Source organism: Tursiops truncatus, chromosome 20 (genome assembly GCF_011762595.2).
Source record: "Tursiops truncatus isolate mTurTru1 chromosome 20, mTurTru1.mat.Y, whole genome shotgun sequence".
NCBI classification, from domain to species: domain Eukaryota; kingdom Metazoa; phylum Chordata; class Mammalia; order Artiodactyla; family Delphinidae; genus Tursiops; species Tursiops truncatus.
Window position 1 is genome coordinate 24,143,217 of NC_047053.1, and position 21,040 is coordinate 24,164,256.

Below are 21,040 nucleotides of genomic sequence, written 5' to 3' on the forward strand. Positions count from 1 at the left end.
ATCTCTGGTCTGCTTTTTTATGCTCCATGAAAGTTGATGGATTCTAGAACCATGTGAATTGCCATATCAGTCACAGCACTGCCATAAGATAGATGGCACACTTAAACTGGGTAATTTGAGGAAAGGTTGATAAAGTGACTATTTACAAAGGATTAATGACGTTCCAGGAGTTATTAAAATCAGGAGGAAGTGTCACTAACCCTAGGCCCAGACAGGAAAGGGAATGAGTGTTTATAGAAACCCAGATTCCGAAATGGCTATGTCTACAGAGTTGCTTGATAAGAGCCCCTTCATTTAAGGGACACTGTCAACTTGAATGAGTCCAGGGAGAGTGGCCAGGGCTATCTTGCACTCCCTTCCTTTATTTCCTTACTTCTCAAATGGATATTCAATCAAATGCCAGAGGCCAGGGTAGCCCATATGGTCCACAGAGATCAGCCTCCCAGGGCACAGAACAGGGTGAAAATGGTGGATTTGAAGGGACCAAAAGATGATGTCTGTCTATAGGTGGGGAAGTTATGGTGTGTTAGTTTGATGTAATGACTCCATTCTTATTAGAAATTTAGGAAACTTGGTGAAGAATAAAGATGATATATATCTTTCATTAAAAAAGCCTGCATTACTTATTACATTGGTAAAGCAGACAGAATTTTTTCAATAATTTCTAGTAATCATTAAATCAAAACCTGAGTCAGCTAGTTTAAAATACGTTTGCACACCACACTTAAAGCAGCATGTAATTACTAACAGAGTATGCAACACATTGTATATACTTAATAAATGCTTGTTGAATACATGTTGATATGGAGAATAACCAAGCTGTGTTTGAAAGACCGTGCTCAGGCTTCCCTGGTGGTTCAGTGGTTGAGAGTCCGCCTGCCAATGCCGGGGACACGGGTTCGTGTCCCGGTCTGGGAGGATCCCACATGCCATGGAGTGGCTGGGTCCGTGAGCCATGGCCCCTGAGCCTGTGCGTCCGGAGCCTGTGCTCCGCAACGGGAGAGGCCACAACAGTGAGAGGCCCGGGTACCGCAAAAAAAAAAAAAAAAAAAAAAAAAAAAGACCATGCTCATGGTATTAGGGAGGAATAGAAGAAAAATATAACAGCCCTGTTCCTTTACGATTTCACTGGTGAGCCAGTGGCAGATGTTTATGACAGTGACCTCACCCCAGCTGCACTTCAGAAGTTCTGGGGGAACTTTAAAAACATGAAAATGTTTAAACCCACACCAGCCACACCTACTCAGTCAGAATCACCAGAGAGAGGGCCTGGCGTATATACTTATTAAAGCCCCAGAGGTGACTGTCAAGCATAAATGGGGTGAAGAAGCTCTGATTTGTCTTGAACCTCTTTATAATGAATACAAGCTATATCTAAAAGTGTGAATGTGGACTGAGGAAAGAGGAAATCCAAGATGACTTTGCTGGAATGTAATCTCTTTGAAAGTAGAGATCTGTGTCTCTTTTCTTCACTTATACATTCCGAATGCCTAGAACATTGCCTGCCATAGTGTAGTGGGTATTGGATAATAATTTGTAGAGTAAAAGAAATTGTTTAATTCCAAAATTAGGTAATGCACACAATAATTTAGCTCAATGACCACCAAATTATGTCATAACAACAATTTAATCTCTTTATTCTTCTACTTAATTGATTACACATCTATTTGCTTTTATTAGCAAATTGTTCACACTTTCCTTTTTGGCATTTCTCAGTCTAGTGATATATCTAAACACTGGGCAAGCAGAGAGAACTAAATAATCATAAACTGCCATTAATTCTCACAGTTTTACTGTCTTTTGGGAAGATAGCCCTTCACAGTCAATGGAATGGATATTGTTTGTCCATTTCTGAGTAATGTGCTTGCTGGTTCAAACTGTGCCCTATCCACAAAGATTCCTCTTATCCATTTCCTATATTGCACATTCCTATGCCTATCAAACCTTTAAATATGACAGGATGGCCAGATCATAAGAAGCATTAATGTTTCACTCAAAAGAGCTCTTCCTAATGAAAGGTTAAGGTGCTGTGTGGCTCCTAAGGTACCAGTTCAGATGCTCCTTTCCCATCTTCTTATCACTTGCCTAGTAAGTTCTTAACAAAGGTTAATTAGATCTCTCTTTCCTCTCATCTCTCCCCTCCTACAAAGAGCTTTCTTTCATATTTTTCAGAAGCAAAAATAATTTTATGTATATACTGTTGACCATTACCTAACAATTTAAGTCGAACACATGCTAGAAAGTAGTATTTATTAAATGCTGACTACACATCAGATGTTAGAGATCCTAAGGTAAGGTTTCTGAAAATGTGTCCTGTCCATCACTATTTTGAAAGGCTTTAATTTGTTCTCAGTGTCCAAAAGATTCTCTGGTCCACATATTGTATGATTCTATTTATATGAGAGGTCCAGAAGAAGCAAATCTAGAAAGACAGAAAGTAGATTAGTGATTGCCAGGGGAGATGGCGACATTGGCAGGAGGAGTGGGGGCTGGTAGCTCATTGTTGTCGGGTTTCTTTTTGGGATAATGAAAATGTTCTAACATCAGTTGTGGTGATGGGTGCACATCTGTGAATATGCTAAAAACCAGTGAATGTAAGTCAGTTAATTGTTTGGTATGTGAATTATATATCAAAAATGGTGTTTTATAAAAAGAATTCCCTGATAAGTAAGCTTGGAAGCACTCATTACTAAAACACGTTGACATAATAAAAGTTCTGAGGAATCCTACAGTGAAATATATACAGTTAAAGTATGGTTAAATATATTTGCACATGGATAGACTTTTTTTTCATTTTGCCTTACTACACCCATTAAGATCCTTAAGAGTTTTCCCCTAGCATTTTCCTAAACAGTAGTTTGGGAAGTACTACACATATTTGACAAGAACTCATTTAATCTTTACAACAGTTCTTAATGAAAGAAGTATTCCTATTTTAGCAGATGAAATAACTGAAACTTAGGGAGGTTAATAAATTTGTCCAAGATATCACAGATAGTAACAAGTGAAGATTAGCTATGAACCCAAGTTACCACACACATCTATGTGATTGAATGCTAAGCAGACATTAAAAATATGACACAATTCTATATTTGTTGATGTGGAGAGAGAGCTACAATAATTCTTGGGGGAAAAGTAGACAATCATAATGTTTATGTAGTATATATTTAGTAAAAAGTATATATTTGAATGTGTAAATGTCTATGTGTATTTGTGTGTGTGTGTATGTATGAATATATACTAAACAGGTGGTAATGTTACAGACTGATAAAAAGTGTATTTTCAATTTATGAGTATATTCTAATTTTTCAACAGAATACATATATTAGTTGTAAACAAAACATAAGGATAAACAATCCTCTTCTCCTACTTCCTACCTCCTTTTCATATTTCCTATAAGGATAAAAATCATCTTGAAAATGTTTTATATGACAGGGATATAGCTAGGAATCCCAAATATTCTTTTTTAGGAATATGAGAATTTTAAGTTTCCTACCAAATATCTCAGAATGACCCTGATATTGATATTTTTGTTTTTAACCTTAAAATTCTGCTTCTTCCTCCACAGATAAAATGAAATCTAGAATATTTATTTTATTTTTATAGTTGATAAGTTGTGGCAATCTGAAAAACACCAAGAAAATCAGAGTTAGAGAGACCTAAGTGAGAAATGAGCCAAGTCCCTTCACATTAGGGCTGAGGGCAACAGAAGTGCAGAGAGCTCAAATAATCTCTCACACGGTGCTGAGGAGAGTGAAAGTTAATCTTTACCCCTCACAATTCCCAGCCCAGCCCTCTCTCTGCTAAATGACATTATGTCCCCCAGAAAACCTGATTTGCCACATAGTTCCACACTAATTAAAAATACTCAAACTTCCTCTTTGCATGGGCAAAACCTGTCGGATGATACCCAGCAGGTGTCTCAAGACCAAAGCTTTCAGAGCTGCAAGAATGAATGCTTTTAGTTGTCCCGCTATCCCAATAAACAAGAGAACAAATGTTTTCTTATATGGTTCTGTGGCAGAACATGCCATGCTAATGTAGTGTCACAATGTACTTGCCAAAGAGAGATTTCTGGACCTCCATTCCAATCCTGGCCACTGGTTGATATGCTCTAGAGCTGGGTTACAAAACCTCCTGCTCTAAGTTGTTGCCCTTACAAGATTTTTCTGCATGTAGTCTGTGTTTAGTTTTGTCTTTCATCAGGGAAATGTAGGGATCTCAGGAAAGCTGAAGAATATAATACCTAGGAGTCCAGGGATTTTCCTTTTCACATTATAGCAGTCAAGTTTCAATTCAAGAAGCAGAAACATGATAGCTAGCTAGCTAGCTAGCTAGATATAGATAGAGGACAAATAGAATCTTTTAAAGCAACCTGATTTTTTGGAACTGATCTGACATTCATAACTAAACCTCAATGTTATTACAAACTGATCTGATGGTTATAATTATTAAATCATATTGTTATGTTGGACATAATCTCACAGAACACCTATTTCAAACAAGGTCACTGTGTAACACAAAATATCAAACATTCCCCTCTCATTGAATAAGTGACTACTACTTCTTTACTAAGGAGAGCTTAATCCCTCCATTTGTATACACCCCAAAATTGCTTCTGCCTTCCAATAACATGAGATTTATTTTGAACCTCTGCTTCTTTAGACCTTCCCCAAATTTACTCAACCAAAACCCTAATCCTGCAATAGATATTTCTGATATTTTCTTACTGAGATACCCCACATTTTTCCATGGTATATAGTCTCTCTCACTTCAATGAGTAATAAACACTTCTTCAAATTAGGTATTCCTGTGGTCTTTGGCTGAAGAGCATTGACTATACATTCTCTCTCTACATAGATATACAATTGACCCTTGAACAGTACAGGTCCATTTATATGTGGAGTTTTTTTCAATAAATATGTACTAAAAGTTTGGTTGAATCTGCAGATTGTCTACTGCACAGATGGTTGGTGCTCCTAACCCCCACATTGTTTAAGGGTCAACTGCATATATACAGAAAGATAGATATGGATATAGATAGATAGATGAATTTATTTTTGTAACAGGTATTTGACCTTACACAATTATGAAAGCTGGTTTAATAGTCTCTGTAATGCTGTTATCTTCCCATCTGATGCTGGATCTTGAAGTGCATAGGGCAGGCAGTTGGGAAAGAAAGGTGGGTGAGAGCAAGAGCAAGCTGATCATTGGTGACAGCAATATGAACTCATGTTTAGCTTAATATAGATAACGATGGTTACATATAGAAATATTTATAGATATGCCTCTACATACTGGTTAGTATATACACAAATATCTTCTGGCCCAATCAGTTGTGAGGGCCAAGAAGCAAAAACACCTCAGTAGCAAGGAGGGCACCTAGGAACCAGATCTTGGTTTCTAGTACCATTCTCTAATAAAAGTAACCAGAGGGCTTCCCTGGTGGCACAGTTGTTGAGAGTCCGCCTGCCAATTCAGGGGACATGGGTTCGTTCCCCGGTCCAGGAAGATCCCACATGCTACGGAGCGGCTGGGCCTGTGAGCCATGGCCGCTGAGCCTGCGCGTCCGGAGCCTGTGCTCCGCAACTGAAGAGGCCACAACAGTGAGAGGCCCACGTACCGCAAAAAAAAAAAAAGAAAAAAAAGTAACCAGAGCTCCTTGGAAAAATGGCTTATTCTAGCACTGGGGCAGAAAATATACAATACAAGCCTGAAGTATCTTTTAACTCCAAAAAATAAGAAAGTTCTCCCCCAAAATCACTCTGTTGGAGATATGTTAAAGAGATATAGGAGCCACTGAAAGAGCTCCTGATAGACAACATTGGAACACTTTGGGCAACAAAATAAAGTGGTATTGAATTATAACCCCCAAAATAAAATAAATATTTATGAGTCCATACTAATACAAGTAAATTATTGAACAAAAAACAAATGAGGGAGAATAGACAAATCTCTCATGTAGAAGGATCCCAAATAATAGATGTTGCTCTTCTGCATTGAAAGAGGTAGAGCCTAACTAGCACTCCTAAGTCTGAGTTGAGACTAGTGGCCTTCTTTCAAAGAATACAGTGTAGAAGGGAGAAGGAAAAAGAGTAACTTTACAGTGGACAAGCTCGACAAATACTACCACAAGCCAGGATATAAAAGCTAACAACAGTTGATAAGTCTGTATGCTTGAAATCATGTGATGAGAATGCTACTTTACTTCTGTGTTCTTCTTCCCCAGATCTCGTTACTCTAGAATAATTATGAGAAAGAAAAATCAGAAAATTCAAATAACAGGACTTTCTACAAAATTCCTGACCAATAATCCTCAAAACTGTTAAAGTTACCAAAAACAAGGATAATTTGAAGAACTGTTATAACCAAGAGGAGCCTAAGGACTTATCACTACTAAGTGTAATTGTGGTATTCTGGTTGCAAACAGGAAGCAAAAAGATAACACTACTGAAAAAAAGTGAAGAAATCTGAATAAAGTATGCATTTCAGTTAATATAATATATCAATATTGGTTTACTAACTGTGACAAATATACGATACTAATGTAAGATAATAATTGGGAAAATTGGGTGTGTGGTATATAGAAATCCTAACTTCACAATAATTTTGAAAATCTGAAAGCATTCTAAAATTAAAAGTTTATTTAAAAAAAGAAAGAATGATATAGAACCTACAGCATGAGCTGTGGCCCACAAAGATGGACTGAGACTTGCGTCAGTTCTCGTTGCCCTTGACCTTGTTGGCATGTGTGTCCAGACCATGTGTGGTTAGGTCTTCACCATGGAGGGACAGGCACACGCTCAGGAGTCAGAGAAGCTGGAGGAGGATCCTGAGGAAGACTTAAATGCACTTTAAGGTATTTATTATAAATGTTCATCATCTCTTTGGAACAGATTTTGATAGAAAGAGGGCAGCTAGAGCCATTGTGAGTTTAAGAGTCCCTGAGAGTGAGTAGGAGGGAAGTGGGAACAGAGCTAGAAAGTGGGCATGAGAGAAGACAGGTTTCGGCCAGATGCCAAGGCCCAGCACTAATCCCCAAACAAAGAAAATTCTCCTCTCATGGATAAAACTGTTTATTTTAACCTAATAAATATTGATATTAGTATTTGTTAAGGATCTCACTCAAGAATGACCATTGTGTTTTAATAGTTAACGTAAAATTTAATGATAGCTTGGTTATTTCCCAAAAGCAATTCACAGCTAGGAATTTATCTATTTGATTCAATCAAAACAAGTGTTGAATTTTAATTTTACATCCTGACTCAAAAATACAACAGCTGGCCTAAAGTCACTTCTTTTCTGCCTTGTCATTGAGGCAATAGAAGCTTATTGACTCTTTTAAACTGTGATCTTCTTAAATTGCCTGAGACTGTCTCTCAACTAGACTGTACAAGTTTTAAGACAAGGAATCTCACAGCTTGTTTTCATCACTTCATCCTCAGCAACTTGCAGAGTGTCCAGCACACAGGAGGGTCTGGTAAATACTTGTTGAATGAATGATTTAACAGAGAGGGTGAATTTGCAAATAAAAATATTAATATTACTATAGTAGTATCATGGTTTAATGGAAAGATCATGAGCTTCAGAGTCAGGCAACTCCACCACTTGGGCGTTGAACAAATTATTTAACACCTAAACTGAAAGCACATATAATCTACACTCTGATGACTCATAGTTTTACACCTTTAGCTCAAACTACTTCTCTGAACTACAGTTCTGTGCATCCAGTTGCTTGCTTTGCATCTCCATTTGGACACCTAGTAGACTTGGCAAACTCAGCGTGTCCAAAATTGAGCTCCAGAGGAGTTCCTCCCCCATAAAAATAGCTTTTCATGGACTGTTCCACATTTATTTTTTCGGTACGCGGGCCTCGCACTGTTGTGGCCTCTCCTGTTGCGGAGCACAGGCTCCGGACATGCAGGCCCAGAGGCCATGGCTCACGGGCCCAGCCGCTCCGCGGCATGTGGGATCTTCCCGGACCGGGGCACGAACCCGCGTCCCCTGCATCTGCAGGCGGACTCTCAACCACTGCGCCACCAGGGAAGCCCTGTTCCACATTTATTAATGCCTATTCCATTCTTCTAATTTCTTACACCAAATATTTGATATCATCTTTAATCCTTCACTTTTTTTCAAACTCTTCAACTGGTTCATCAGCAAATTTTGTTATATCTAATTTTCAAAATATTTATTATTTGACCATTTCCCACCATCCCTACTGCCATCACTCTGACCTAAGCCACTATCACTTCTCACCATAATTATTGCAATAGGGTCTTACTGATCTCCCTGCTTCTGTCATTGTACTCCCTGAAGCCTGTACTCAAAACAGTAGTGTGAACAAAGATTGTTGCCTGCATATCAGTAAACAAAGGATGTTGTAGCCATCAGGCCACCAACAACTGTAGCCACCCCCAACAGTGCACCCTGAGGGAATTCAAACTGGAGTAGAACAGGAAACTGGCCCTAGATAGTTAAGGTGCATATCGAAGGAATAATTTCATTAAGCTGAGGCTCTTGCATTTTCCAATACATAGAAAAGTGTCTGTTTTTTCTGTAATTAGCAGTAATCTTTTGATGTTCTACTCTCTGTGTTTTTTGGCAAAAACTCCTCCTCTATATTCTGGGTCCTCCCTTACCTCTTTGAAACAGTCCCTCAGAGCTATCTGAGAGGCTGTCTTCCTGGTGCAAGTCCTCAGTGATGCCCCAAATAAAACATAATGCTCTACTTCTAGGTTGTGCATTTTTTTTTCAGTTGATAGTAGCCACATTTATCTCCTTAAAAACATAAGTCATAATTGTGTTTCTATTCAGAGAAAAGGACAAAAAGCCAAAGTTCTTACTAAGGGGTATGATGCCCCATAAAATCTGCCCCTCTTATCCCTTGCTTTACTTCTATGATTTATCTCCTATTAGTTTGTCCCTTATTCACTGAGTCTAGCCACAATGGCTTCCTTAGAGTTCAATTTCATCTGCAACAAACTAAGGATAATGATAAAATACCTAATCTAGGTTTTATCAAAGGTAGTAAATGAAATAATGTATATAGAGTTTGGCTCAGAGCTTGCTTCTGGGAAGCACATCATCACCATCATCATTGCCATTATTAGTGCTTCCCAAAGAAGAATTATTCAGATAGTATATTCATCTTTATCACTGACCTCTTTAACCATATGACTAAAAGTCACTTTCAGCTGCTTACCAAAGTCAAGTTTATTCTCCTAGGTTAAAAAAATTGTCGTAAATTTATTTCCTTAAAAGTTTTCTTCAGGCTCAAGAAGGACTTCCGAAATGCATTTTCAAAATTATTCTGAATTTCAGAAACAACACTTGCAAAACACTATTTGGCTGGGTAAACACTCAATTGATCGCATAAGTTCCAATGCTTATTGTTAAAAATCAGCTCTTACTTCAATCATGCTTTATACAACAGACAGTGTAATATATTTGATTCATATTTTAATAATATTGTGAACAGCTAGCAATAAATAGGACAAATTTAGGTAATGCCTTTGTTTTCTTTCTGAGAAGTTTTTGAAAGATGGGAGCAAGTGGAAGTTTTTGTTGCTACCATTGTTTTTGCTGTTTATTTGTTTGTTTTTAAGTTTCCCTTTGTGTTTGGCTTCAGAACTTGAAAATAATTGACACCAGTTTTATCCTGCTATAAAAATGGTGAGCTTGAGAAATAAAATTTCTTTATACTTTTACCATTGATTTATTTAAAACTGGGATAAGAATCTTTGTCTCTGTGCTTTATAGTAGTATTCCAAATTTTAAGAGATGTTTGGAAATATCAATTCATATGATTTGAAGAAAGATCCCTTGATCATTGGCCTATCACTGGTGGACCACCATCATGTTTCTCACCCAATAGCAGTCCTTTGGGTAGGAGATTCACTTTCCTGTACTGATGACTTCCTAGGCAGACCAGTGTTCTCTTACATGGAGCTACACGAACTGCTCAGGTTCTTTTCAATGGCCTCCAAAGGCCCAGAGACCTTGAGTTAGAAGGGATTTTGCCCACAACCTCTTCCCTTCTTTTGTGTCATTCCATCAGGCTTCCCACATTCAGAAACCTCAAGTCAAAAATAGCCACAGTGTCCCTGCAAGTCTCCTCAGTGCAGAGTCTGCATGTCAAAATATTTTATGTTTAAGACCCATCTCTCTCTCTCTCTCCATAAAACATAAGTTTCAGGCACACACAAAATTTTTTGTTTTTTAAAATGTTTTCCTTGGTGTATTCATCATATCTAGAATAGTGAATGTAGACTGAATGAATGAATCTTTCCCCCTATAGAACATGTAGGATCCATGTAATTTTAGTATCTATCATTCTGTTAATGTTACATGAGGGAAATCCAAGAAATTACCTTGATTTGGAGATTTTGAGAAATCTTCCAAAGGTCATATGTGTGGGTACTGTATGATACAAAATGTCAAAGCCTTGCAAGAAAAAAAAACTAAAGAAAATTATAAAGGACAAAGATCACCATGGGGTTTACAGAAAATATCTTATTGTTACAGTCGCCTATTTTAAGCTGATAACAATTCAATTTCACTTGCATACAAAAACTGTACATTTTTCCTTCTCTGCTCACATTATATGTTATTGATGTCACAATTTACATCTAATCATTTTGTGTATTCATTAACATAATTTAGTTATGGTTATTTTTAATACTTTTGTCTTTTAACCTTTTATACTAGAATTAAAAGTTATGTACCCACTACCGTTACAGTAACACAGTATTCTGTATTTGTCTAAATATTTACCTTTACCAATGAGTTTTATACTTTCTTATGCTATCACTCAATGAGACCAGAGCTCTGGGACACTGAGGGTCCACCACCACAGCAAGCATTGTGAGCGATAACAGCATTGCTACATTTTCCTCACAAGATGAGATGGAAAAGCAGCCAGAAGAGTGAATTTGATAATGAAAAGCACAAAGATATAGTTCCTGGAACCTGAATGGGAAGAGATGGGGTAGCTGGACTTGCACTGATCACACAATTACAAATATGTAGCAACCTCTTCTTTACCCAATATCCTAAATCTTCATCAATTAATCACTACATATCACATGAACAGTTGAATTTTGTAAAACTGTTTAAAATAAAATTATTTATATAAACGAGGACCCATAAAAAAATTTATCCAGGGTCTGCACATGCCAGGGCTGTCCCTTCCATATTAGTCGCAAATTGTAATCATGGTGTGCAAACAATTGTGTCTCCTGATATACAATAAATATTTATGTTATAGTGCAAGGATTTCCTAGCCCCTTTTATAATGGCTTCATAACAGTACAGGAAGTGGATCTAGCACAATTTGCATAATAATCCTCATAATATTCAACAGTTTATTTGGTAGTGAATTCATTTCTGCTTGACCTTTCAGTTTTCCCCTCATTAATATGGTTTTCCCTTGAAAGTTGTTTTTTCCTTTATTTATTTTTTTTTATTTTCTCTACTGTTGTTTTAATTTCTTTTGTAAGGTTTGTTCCTCCATTAATGACTTTGTTATTTATAGTTATTATTTTGTTTCAGTCTTTGGCTTTACTCTATATACTTAAATTTCTCTTCACATCATAAATTGACAGCCTGATCCTGCGGTGGCTTCTCCTATTAGACAACCTTCTCTCCTATTAGACATCCATTTGGCATTTTCTTTTTTTTTCTGGTTTTAATTCCAGTTTGCACTGGTTCTACTTCTGCCAAATTTTGAACTCTTCAGAAATTAACTTTGGTTACTATTATAATGCAATCTGTATTTTATTCTATGGTGAAATTGTAATTTCTTTCCCTTAACTCACTCAAGTTCAGGAACCCTCTTCTAAGCCTTGATTACAGGAAATTCTCATCCATTTTTAAAACTCATGCTCAGATATTACTTCTATGAGGCCTTCCCTGCCCTTACTCTCAGGCAAAATTATTTCCTCAATTGTCTGATGCCTCTGGTTTATGAATATCTCTTTTACTATGTATCTGTGTCTCACTGTCTAGACTGGGCCTCTGAGTATAGGAGACTGGTCTTGCCAGTTGGTTGTATCTCTAACACTTAGCACAACTTAGAGTAAGGGCATAGCTGATCAATGGATACCTCTCTTTGTAGGTGTTCCTCAGAAGAAAAACAAAAATTCAAATCTATTTTCCACTCTGGTTTCATTCTTGTTCATTTTACTTAATTTTCATTGTAATTATAATCAACCACAAAGTACAATCATTCATGCATCTCCTTCTGAGATTAAAGAGATTTTAATAGTTTGTACTCTTTGCTTTTCACATCTCCTTAGTTTAAAATAAATGAAACATTATAAATATGATTAAAGCCTTCATTCCTCCTTTCCTCCTTCCCTACCTTTCCAGGGCAAATGTCCTCATGTTGGTGTATATAATTCTCATGCTTGCTTTTTGACATTTAAAATATAGATAAGATCTATAAACAATTTCTATTGCTGTGTTATGTGTTTTAAAAAATCTCAAAATTATATTGAGTAGAAAAAATGTGATAATTTTTTTTTTTTTTTTTTTGCTGTACACGGGCCTCTCACTGTTGTGGCCTCTCCCGCTGCAGAGCACAGGATCCGGATGAGCAGGCTCAGCAGCCATGGCTTACGGGCCCAGCCGCTCCACGGCATGTGGGATCTTCCCAGACCGGGGCACGAACCCGTGTTCCCTGCATCAGCAGGAGGACTCTCAACAACTGCGCCACTAGGGAAGCCCAAAATGTGATAATTTTTACCACTACTTTCCATTTTTAGACTTGCATTTTAACATGTATGAACAAGAAAAGTAAACAAACAAATAAACCAATAAATAAACCTTCATTCCTATAATCTCACTGGCTATATCCAAGCTTCTAACATCATAAGGAATTTTTTGCTTATCTATCTCATGTATTAGTCAGGGTTCTCCAGAAAAACAGAAACTGTATGGTGTGTATGTATGTGTACAAAGAGATTTATTATAAGGAATTGGTTCACGTGATTATGGAGGCTGGTTAAGTCCAAAATCCACAGAGTGGACAAGCAGCCTGAAGACACAGAAAAGCCACAGTTCCAGTTTGTTTCTGAAGGTTGTCTGCTGTACTATCAGGAAGAGCAGATGTTGTAAATGAAGTCTGAAGGAAGTCTGCTGGAGTCTCTTCCTCAGGGGATGTCAATCCTTTTGTTCTATTCAGGCCTTCAACTGATTGGATGAGACCCACTCACATCCTGGAGAGCATCTACTTTACTCAACTTACACAGATTTAAATGTTAATCCCATCTGAAAACACCCACAATAATGTTTGACCAATATCTGGGTACCTCATGGCCCAGCCAAGTTTAAACATAAATTAACCATCACACTTGCCAAAATTTGTTTTCTTAGTTTCTTGTGTTCAGGAGAGGTGTGCCATGGCTGAAACATATTTCTTTCAGAAGATAGAGCCTCATATCTAATAGTCACTGTAACCTTAATGATAGTCATAGATCTCCTCATTCCCAATCTTGTATTTTTCCCTGTACATTACAAGTAATGAATAAATCCATCCTGATACATCTTTCTTCATTTAACTAATAGGAACGAATAAAACCCAATTTTTTACATGAAATAATTACCCTTCCTCAAATTGTTCTGTTTCTCATGTGAATGTTCCTTCTGGTTCTTTTATGTCAGTAAACCTTAGGTAAAACCTTAGCCTTCTGCAGCCTTGTGCTCTAGGTCATTCATGCCTAATTGAAGTGATGTTTAAACCAGTATGTGAGGTTTTAATGAATCCTTAAAGCTTTCCTTCAAGCAAACATTACTACTTGAAGTTTTACTTCACTTATGTTTGTATGATTTTAATTAGTTCTCCAAGGCTGCTTCCTTTGAACTTTCTCTTTGACTCTACCAATTCTCCTGCCACTTTTTTTTTTTTTTACATCTTTATTGGGGTATAATAGCTTTACAATGGTGTGTTAGTTTCTGCTTTATAACAAAGTGAATCAGTTATACATATACATATGTTCCCATATCTCTTCCCTCTTGTGTCTCCCTCCCTCCCACCCTTCCTATCATACCCCTCTAGGTGGTCACAAAGCACCAAGCTGATCTCCCTGTGCTATGCAGCTGCTTCCCACTAGCTATCTATTTTAAATTTGGTAGTGTATATATGCCCATGCCACTCTCTCACTTTGTCACAGCTTACCCATCCCCCTCACCATATCTTCAAGTCCATTCTCTAGTAGGTCTGTATCTTTATTCCTGTCTTACCCATAAGTTCTTCATGACATTTTTTTTCTTAAATTCCATATATATGTGTTAGCATACGATATTTGTCTTTCTCTTTCTGACTTACTTCACTTTGTATGACAGGCTCTAGGTCCATCCACCTAACTAAAAACAACTCAATTTCGTTTCTTTTTATGGCTGAGTAATATTCCATTGTATATATGTGCCATATCTTCTTTATCCATTCATCCGATGATGGACGCTTAGGTTGCTTCCATCTCCTGGCTATTGTAAATAGAGCTACAATGAACATTTTGGTACATGACTCTTTTTGAATTATGGTTTTCTCAGGATATATGCCCAGTAGTGGGATTGCTGGGTCACATGGTAGTTCTATTTGTAGTTTTTTAAGGAACCTCCGTACTGTTCTCCATAGTGGCTGAACCAATTCACATTCCCACCAGCAGTGCAAGAGTGTTCCCTTTCTCCACACCCTCTCCAGCATCTATTGTTTCCAGATTTTTTGATGATGGCAATTCTGACTGCTGTGAGATGATATCTCATTGTAGTTTTGATTTGCATTTCTCTAATGATTAATGATGTTGAGCATTCTTTCATGTGCTTGTTGGCAGTCTGTATATCTTCTTTGGAGAAATGTCTATTTAGGTCTTCTGCCCATTTTTGGATTGGGTTGATTGTTTTTTTGATATTGAGCTGCATGAGCTGCTTGTAAATTTTGGAGATTAATACTTTGTCAGTTGATTCATTTGCAAATATTTTCTCCCATTTTGAGAGTTGCCTTTTGGTCTTGTTTATGGTTTCCTTTGCTGTACAAAAGTTTTGAAGTTTCATTAGGTCCCATTTGTTTATTTTTGTTTTTATTTCCATTTCTCTAGGGGGTGGGTCAAAAAGGACCTTGCTGTGATTTATGTCATAGAGTGTTCTGCTTATGTTTTCCTCTAAGAGTTTGATAGTTTCTGGCCTTACATTTATGTCTTTAATCCATTTTGAGCTTATTTTTGTGTATGGTGTTAGGGAGTGATCTAATCTCATACTTTTACATGTACCTGTCCAGTTTTCCCAGCACCACTTATTGAAGAGGCTGTCCTTTCTCCACTGTACATTCATGCCTCCTTTATCAAAGATAAGTTGACCGGGCTTCCCTGGTGGCGCAGTGGTTGAGAGACCGCCTGCCGAGGCAGAGAATATGGGTTCGTGCCCTGGTCTGGGAAGATCCCACATGCCGCGGAGCGGCTGGACCTGTGACTCATGGCCGCGGAGCCTGTGCTCCGCAACGGGAGAGGCTGCAACAGTGAGAGGCCCGCGTACCTAAAATAAATAAATAAATAAATAAATAAATAAAAAAAGATAAGTTGACCATATGTGTGTGGGTTTATCTCTGAGCTTTCTATCCTGTTTCATTGATCTTTATTTATGTTTTTGTGCCAGTACCATACTGTCTTGATTACTGTAGCTTTGTAGTATAGTCTGAAATCAGGGAGCCTGATTCCTGCAGCTCCGTTTTTTGTTCTCAAGGTTGTTTTGGCTATTCCAGGTCTTTTGTGTTTCTATAAAAATTGTGAAATTTTTTGTTCTAGTTCTGTGAAAAATGCCAGTGGTAGTTTCATAGGGATTACATTGAATCTGTAGATTGCTTTGGGTAGTAGAGTCATTTTCACAATGTTGATTCTTCCAATCCAAGAACATGGTATATCTCTCCATCTATTTGTATCATCTTTAATTTCTTTCATCAGTGTCTTATAATTTTCTGCATACAGGTCTTTTGTCTCCTTAGGTAGGTTTATTCCTAGATATTTTATTCTTTATGTTGCAATGGTAAACGGGAGTGTTTTCTTGATTTCACTTTCCAATTTTTCATCATAAGTGTATCGGAATGCCAGAGATTTCTGTGCATCAATATTGGATCCTGCTATTTTACCAAATTCATTGATTAGTTTTAGTAGTTTTCTGGTAGCATCTTTAGGATCCTCTATATATAATATCATGTTATCTGCAAACAGTGACAGCTTTACTTGTTCTTTTCTGATTTGGATTCCATTTCTTTCCTTTTCTTCTCTGATCGCTGTTGCTAAAACTTCCAAAACTATGTTGAATAAGAGTGCTGAGAATGGGTAACCTTGTCTGTTCCTGATCTTAGTGGAAATGGTTTCAATTTTTCAACACTGAGGATGATGTTGGCGGTGGGTTTGTCATATATGGCCTATATTATGTTGAGGAAAGTTCCCTCTATGCCTACTTTCTGCAGGCTTTTTATCATAAATGGGTGTTGAATTTTGTCGATAGCTTTCTCTGCATCTATTGAGATGATCATATGGTTTTTCTCCTTTAATTTGTTAATATGTTTTATCACATTGATTGATTTGTGTATATTGAAGAATCCTTGCATTCCTGGAATAAAAGTCATTTGATAATGGTGTACTATCCTTTTAATGTGCTGTTGAATTCTGCTTGCTAGTACTTTGTTGAGGACTTTTTCATCTATGTTCATCAGTGATATTGGCCTGTAGTTTTTTTTCTTTGTGACATCCTTGTCTGGTTTTGGTATCAGGGTGATGGTGGCCTAGTTGAATGAGTTTGGGAGTGTTCCTCCCTCTGCTATATTTTGGAAGAGTTTGAGAAGGATAGGTGTTAGCTCTTCTCTAAATATTTGATAGAATTCACCTGTAAAGCCATCTGGTCCTGGGCTTTTGTTTGTTGGAAGGTTTTTAATCACAGTTTCAATTTCAGTGCTTGTGATTGGTCTGTTCATATTTTCTATTTCTTCCTGATTCAGTCTTGGTAGTTTGTGCATTTCTATGAATTTTTCCATTTCTTCCAGGTTGTCCATTTTATTGGCATATAGCTGCTTGTAGTAATCTCTCATGATGTTTTTTATTTCTGCAGTGTCAGTTGTTACTTCTTCTTTTTCATTTCTAATTCTATTGATTTGAGTCTTCTCCCTTTTTTTCTTGATGAGTCTGGCTAGTGGTTTATCTATTTTGTTTATCTTCTCAAAGAACCAGCTTTTAGTTTTATTGACCTTTGCTATTGTTTCCTTCATTTCTTTTTCATTTATTTCTGATCTAATCTTTATGATTTCTTTCCTTCTGCTAACTTTGGGATTTTTTTGTTCATCTTCCTCTACTTGCTTTAGGTACAAGGTTAGGTTGTTTATTTGAGATGTTTCCTGTGTCTTAAGGTAGGATTGTATTGCTATAAACTTCCCCCTTAGAACTGCTTTTGCTGCATCCTATAGGTTTTGGGTCATTATGTCTCCATTGTCAATTGTTTCTAGGTATTTTTTTATTTCTTCTTTGTTTTCTTCAGTGATCACTTCGTTATTAAGTAGTGTATTGTTTAGACTCCATGTGTTTGTATTTTTTACAGATCTTATCCTGTAATTGATATCTAGTCTCATAGCATTGTGGTCCAAAAAGATACTTGATATAATTTCAATTTTCTTAAATTTACCAAGGTTTGATTTGTGACCCAAGATATGGTCTATCCTGGAGAATGTTCCATGAGCACTTGAGAAAAATGTATATTCTGTTGGTTTTGGATGGAATGTCCTATAAATATCAATTAAGTCCATCCTGTTTAATGTATCATTTAAAGCTTGTGTTTCCTTATTTATTTTCATTTTGAATGATCTGTACATGGGTGAAAGTGGGGTGTTAAAGTCCCCTACTATGAATGTGTTACTGTCGATTTCCCCTTTTATGGCTGTTAGTATTTGCCTTACGTATTGAGGTGCTCCTATGTTGGGTGCATAAATATTTACAATTCTTATACCTTCTTCTTGGATTGATCGCTTAATCATTAGGTAGTGTCCTTCTTTGTCTCTTCTAATAGGGTTTATTTTAAAATCTATTTTGTCTGATATGAGAATTGCTACTCCAGCTTTCTTTTGGTTTCCATTTGCATGGAATATCTTTTTCTATCTCCGTACTGTCAGTCTGTATGTACCTCTAGGTCTGAAGTGGGTCTCTTGTAGACAGCATATATATCGGTCTTTTTTTGGTATCCATTCAGCCAGTCTGTGTCTTTTGGTGGGAGCATTTAATCCTTTTACATTTAAGGTAATTATCAATATGTATGTTTCTGTTACCATTTTCTTAATTGTTTTGGGATTGTTATTGTAGGTCTTTTCCTTCTCTTGTGTTTCTTGCCTAGAGAAGTTCCTTTAGCATTTGCTGTAGAGCTGGTTTGGTGGTGCTGAACTCTCTCAGCTTTTGCTTGTCTGTAAAGGTTTTAATTTCTCCATCAAATCTGAATGAGATCCTTGCTGGGTAGACTAATCTTGGTTGTAGGTTTTTCTCCTTCATCACTTTAAATATGTCCTCCCAGTCCCTTCTGACTTGCAGAGTTTCTGCTGAAAGATCAGCTGTTAACCTTATGGGGATTCCCTTGTGTGTTATTTGTTGTTTTTCCCTTGCTGCTTTTAATGTGTTTTCTTTGTATTTAATTTTTGATAGTTTGATTAATATGTGTCTTGGCATGTTTCTCCTTGGATTTATCCTGTATGGGACTCTCTGTGCTTCCTGGACTTGATTAACTATTTCCTTTCCCATATTAGGGAAGTTTTCAACTATAATCTCTTCAAATATTTTCTCAGTCCCTTTCTTTTTCTCTTCTTCTTCTGGAACCCCTATAATTTGAATGTTGGTGTACTTAATGTTGTCTCAGAAGTCTCTGAGACTGTTCTCAGTTATTTTCATTCTTGTTTTCTTTATTCTGCTCTGTAGTAGTTATTTCCATTATTTTGTTTTCCAGGTCACTTATCTATTCTTCTGCCTCAGTTATTGTGCTATTGATCTCATCTAGAGTATTTTTAATTTCATTTATTTTGTTGTTCATCGTTGCTTGTTTCATCTTTAGTTCTTCTACTTCCTTGTTAAATGTTTCTCACATTTTGTCTATTCTATTTCCAAGATTTTGGATCATCTTTACTATAGTTATTCTGAATTCTTTTGCAGGTAGACTGCCTATTTCCTTTTCATTTGTTAGGTCTGGTGGGTTTTTGTCTTGCTCCTTCATCTGCTGTGTTTTTCTGTCTTCCCATTTTGCTTATCTTACTGTGTTTGGGGTCTTTTTTTTGCAGGCTGCAGGTTCCTAGTTCCTGTTGCTTTTGGTGTCTGTCCTCAGTGACTAAAGTTGGGTCAGTGGGCTGTGTAGGCTTTCTTGTAGAGGGGACTAGTGCCTGTGTTCTGGTGGATGAGGCTGGATCTTGTCTTTCTGGTGGGCAGGTCCATGTCTGGTGGTGTGTTTTGGGGTGTCTGTGGACTTATTATGATTTTAGGCAGCCTCTCTACTAATGGGTGTGGTTGTGTTCCTGTCTTACTAGTTGTTTGGCATAGGGTGTCCAGCACTGTAGCTTGCTGGTTGTTGAATGAAGCTGGGTGCTGGTTTTGAGATGAAGATCTCTGGAAGATTTTTGCCTTTTGATATTATGTGGAGCTGGGATATCTCTTGTGGACCAGTGTCCTGAAGCTGGCTCTCCCACCTCAGAGGCATAGCACTGACTCCTGGCTGCAGCACCAAGGGCCTTTCATCCACACAGCTCAGAATAAAAGGTAGAAAAAGTAGAAAGAAAGAAAGAAAGAGGATAAAATAAAATAAAATAAAGATAAAATAAAATATAGTTATTAAAATAAAAAATAATTATTAAGAGAAAAAAAAACAGGGATGGATAGAACCCTAGGACAAATGGTGAAAGCAAAGCTATACAGACAGAATCTCACACAGAATCATGCACATACACACTCACAAAAAGAGGAAAGGGGGAAAAAATAAATAAATCTTGCTCTCAAAGTCCACCTCCTCAAATTGGGATGATTCGTTGTCTATTCATGTATTCCACAGATGTAGGGTACATCAAGTTGATTGTGGCTCTTTATTTAATCTGCTGCTTCTGAGGCTGCTGGGAGAGATTTCCCTTTCTCTTCTTTGTTCTCACAGCTCCCAGGGACTCAGCTTTGGATTTGACCCCACCTCTGCATGTAACTCACTGGAGGGCATTTCTTCTTCGCTCAGACAGGACAGGGTTAAAGAGCAGCTGCTTCAGGGGCTCTGGCTCACTCAGGCCAAGGGAAGGGAGGGGTGTGGATGCAGGGCGAGCCTGCGGTGGCAGAGGCTGGCAGGACGTTGCACCAGTCTGAGGCACGCCGTGCATTCTCCCAGGGAAGTTGTCCCTGGATCCCAGATCCCTGGCAGTGGCGGGCTGCACAGGCTCCCCGGAAGGGAGGTGTGGATAGTGACCTGTGCTCGCATATAGGTTTCTTGGTGGTGGCAGCAGCAGTCTTAGCATCTTAGCGTCTCATGCCCATCTCTGGGGTCAGCGCTGATAGCCGCGACTCATGCCCGTCTCTGTAGCTCCTTTAAGCAGCACTCTTAATCCCCTCTTCTCGCGCACCAGGAAACAAAGAGGGAAGGAAAAATCTCTTGCCTCTTTGGCAGGTCCAGACTTTTCCCCCAGACTCCCTCCCGGCTAGCCGTGTTGCACTAACCCCCTGCAGGCTGTGTTCATGCCGCCAACCCCAGTCCTCTCCCTGCGCTCCTACCGCAGCCTGAGCCTCAGCTCTCAGACCCGCCCACCCCAGCGGATGAGCAGACAAGCCTCCCAGGCTGGTCGGCACCAATCCTCTGTGCAGGAATCTCTCCACTTTTCCCTCCTCACCCCTGTTGCTGTGCTCTCCTCCATGGCTCCGAAGCGTCCCCCCTCCACCACCTGCAGTCTCCGCCCATGAAGGGGCTTCCTAGTGTGTGGAAACCTTTCCTCCTTCACAGATCCCTCCCACTGGTGCAGGTCCCGTCCCTATTCTTTTGTCTCTGTTATTCT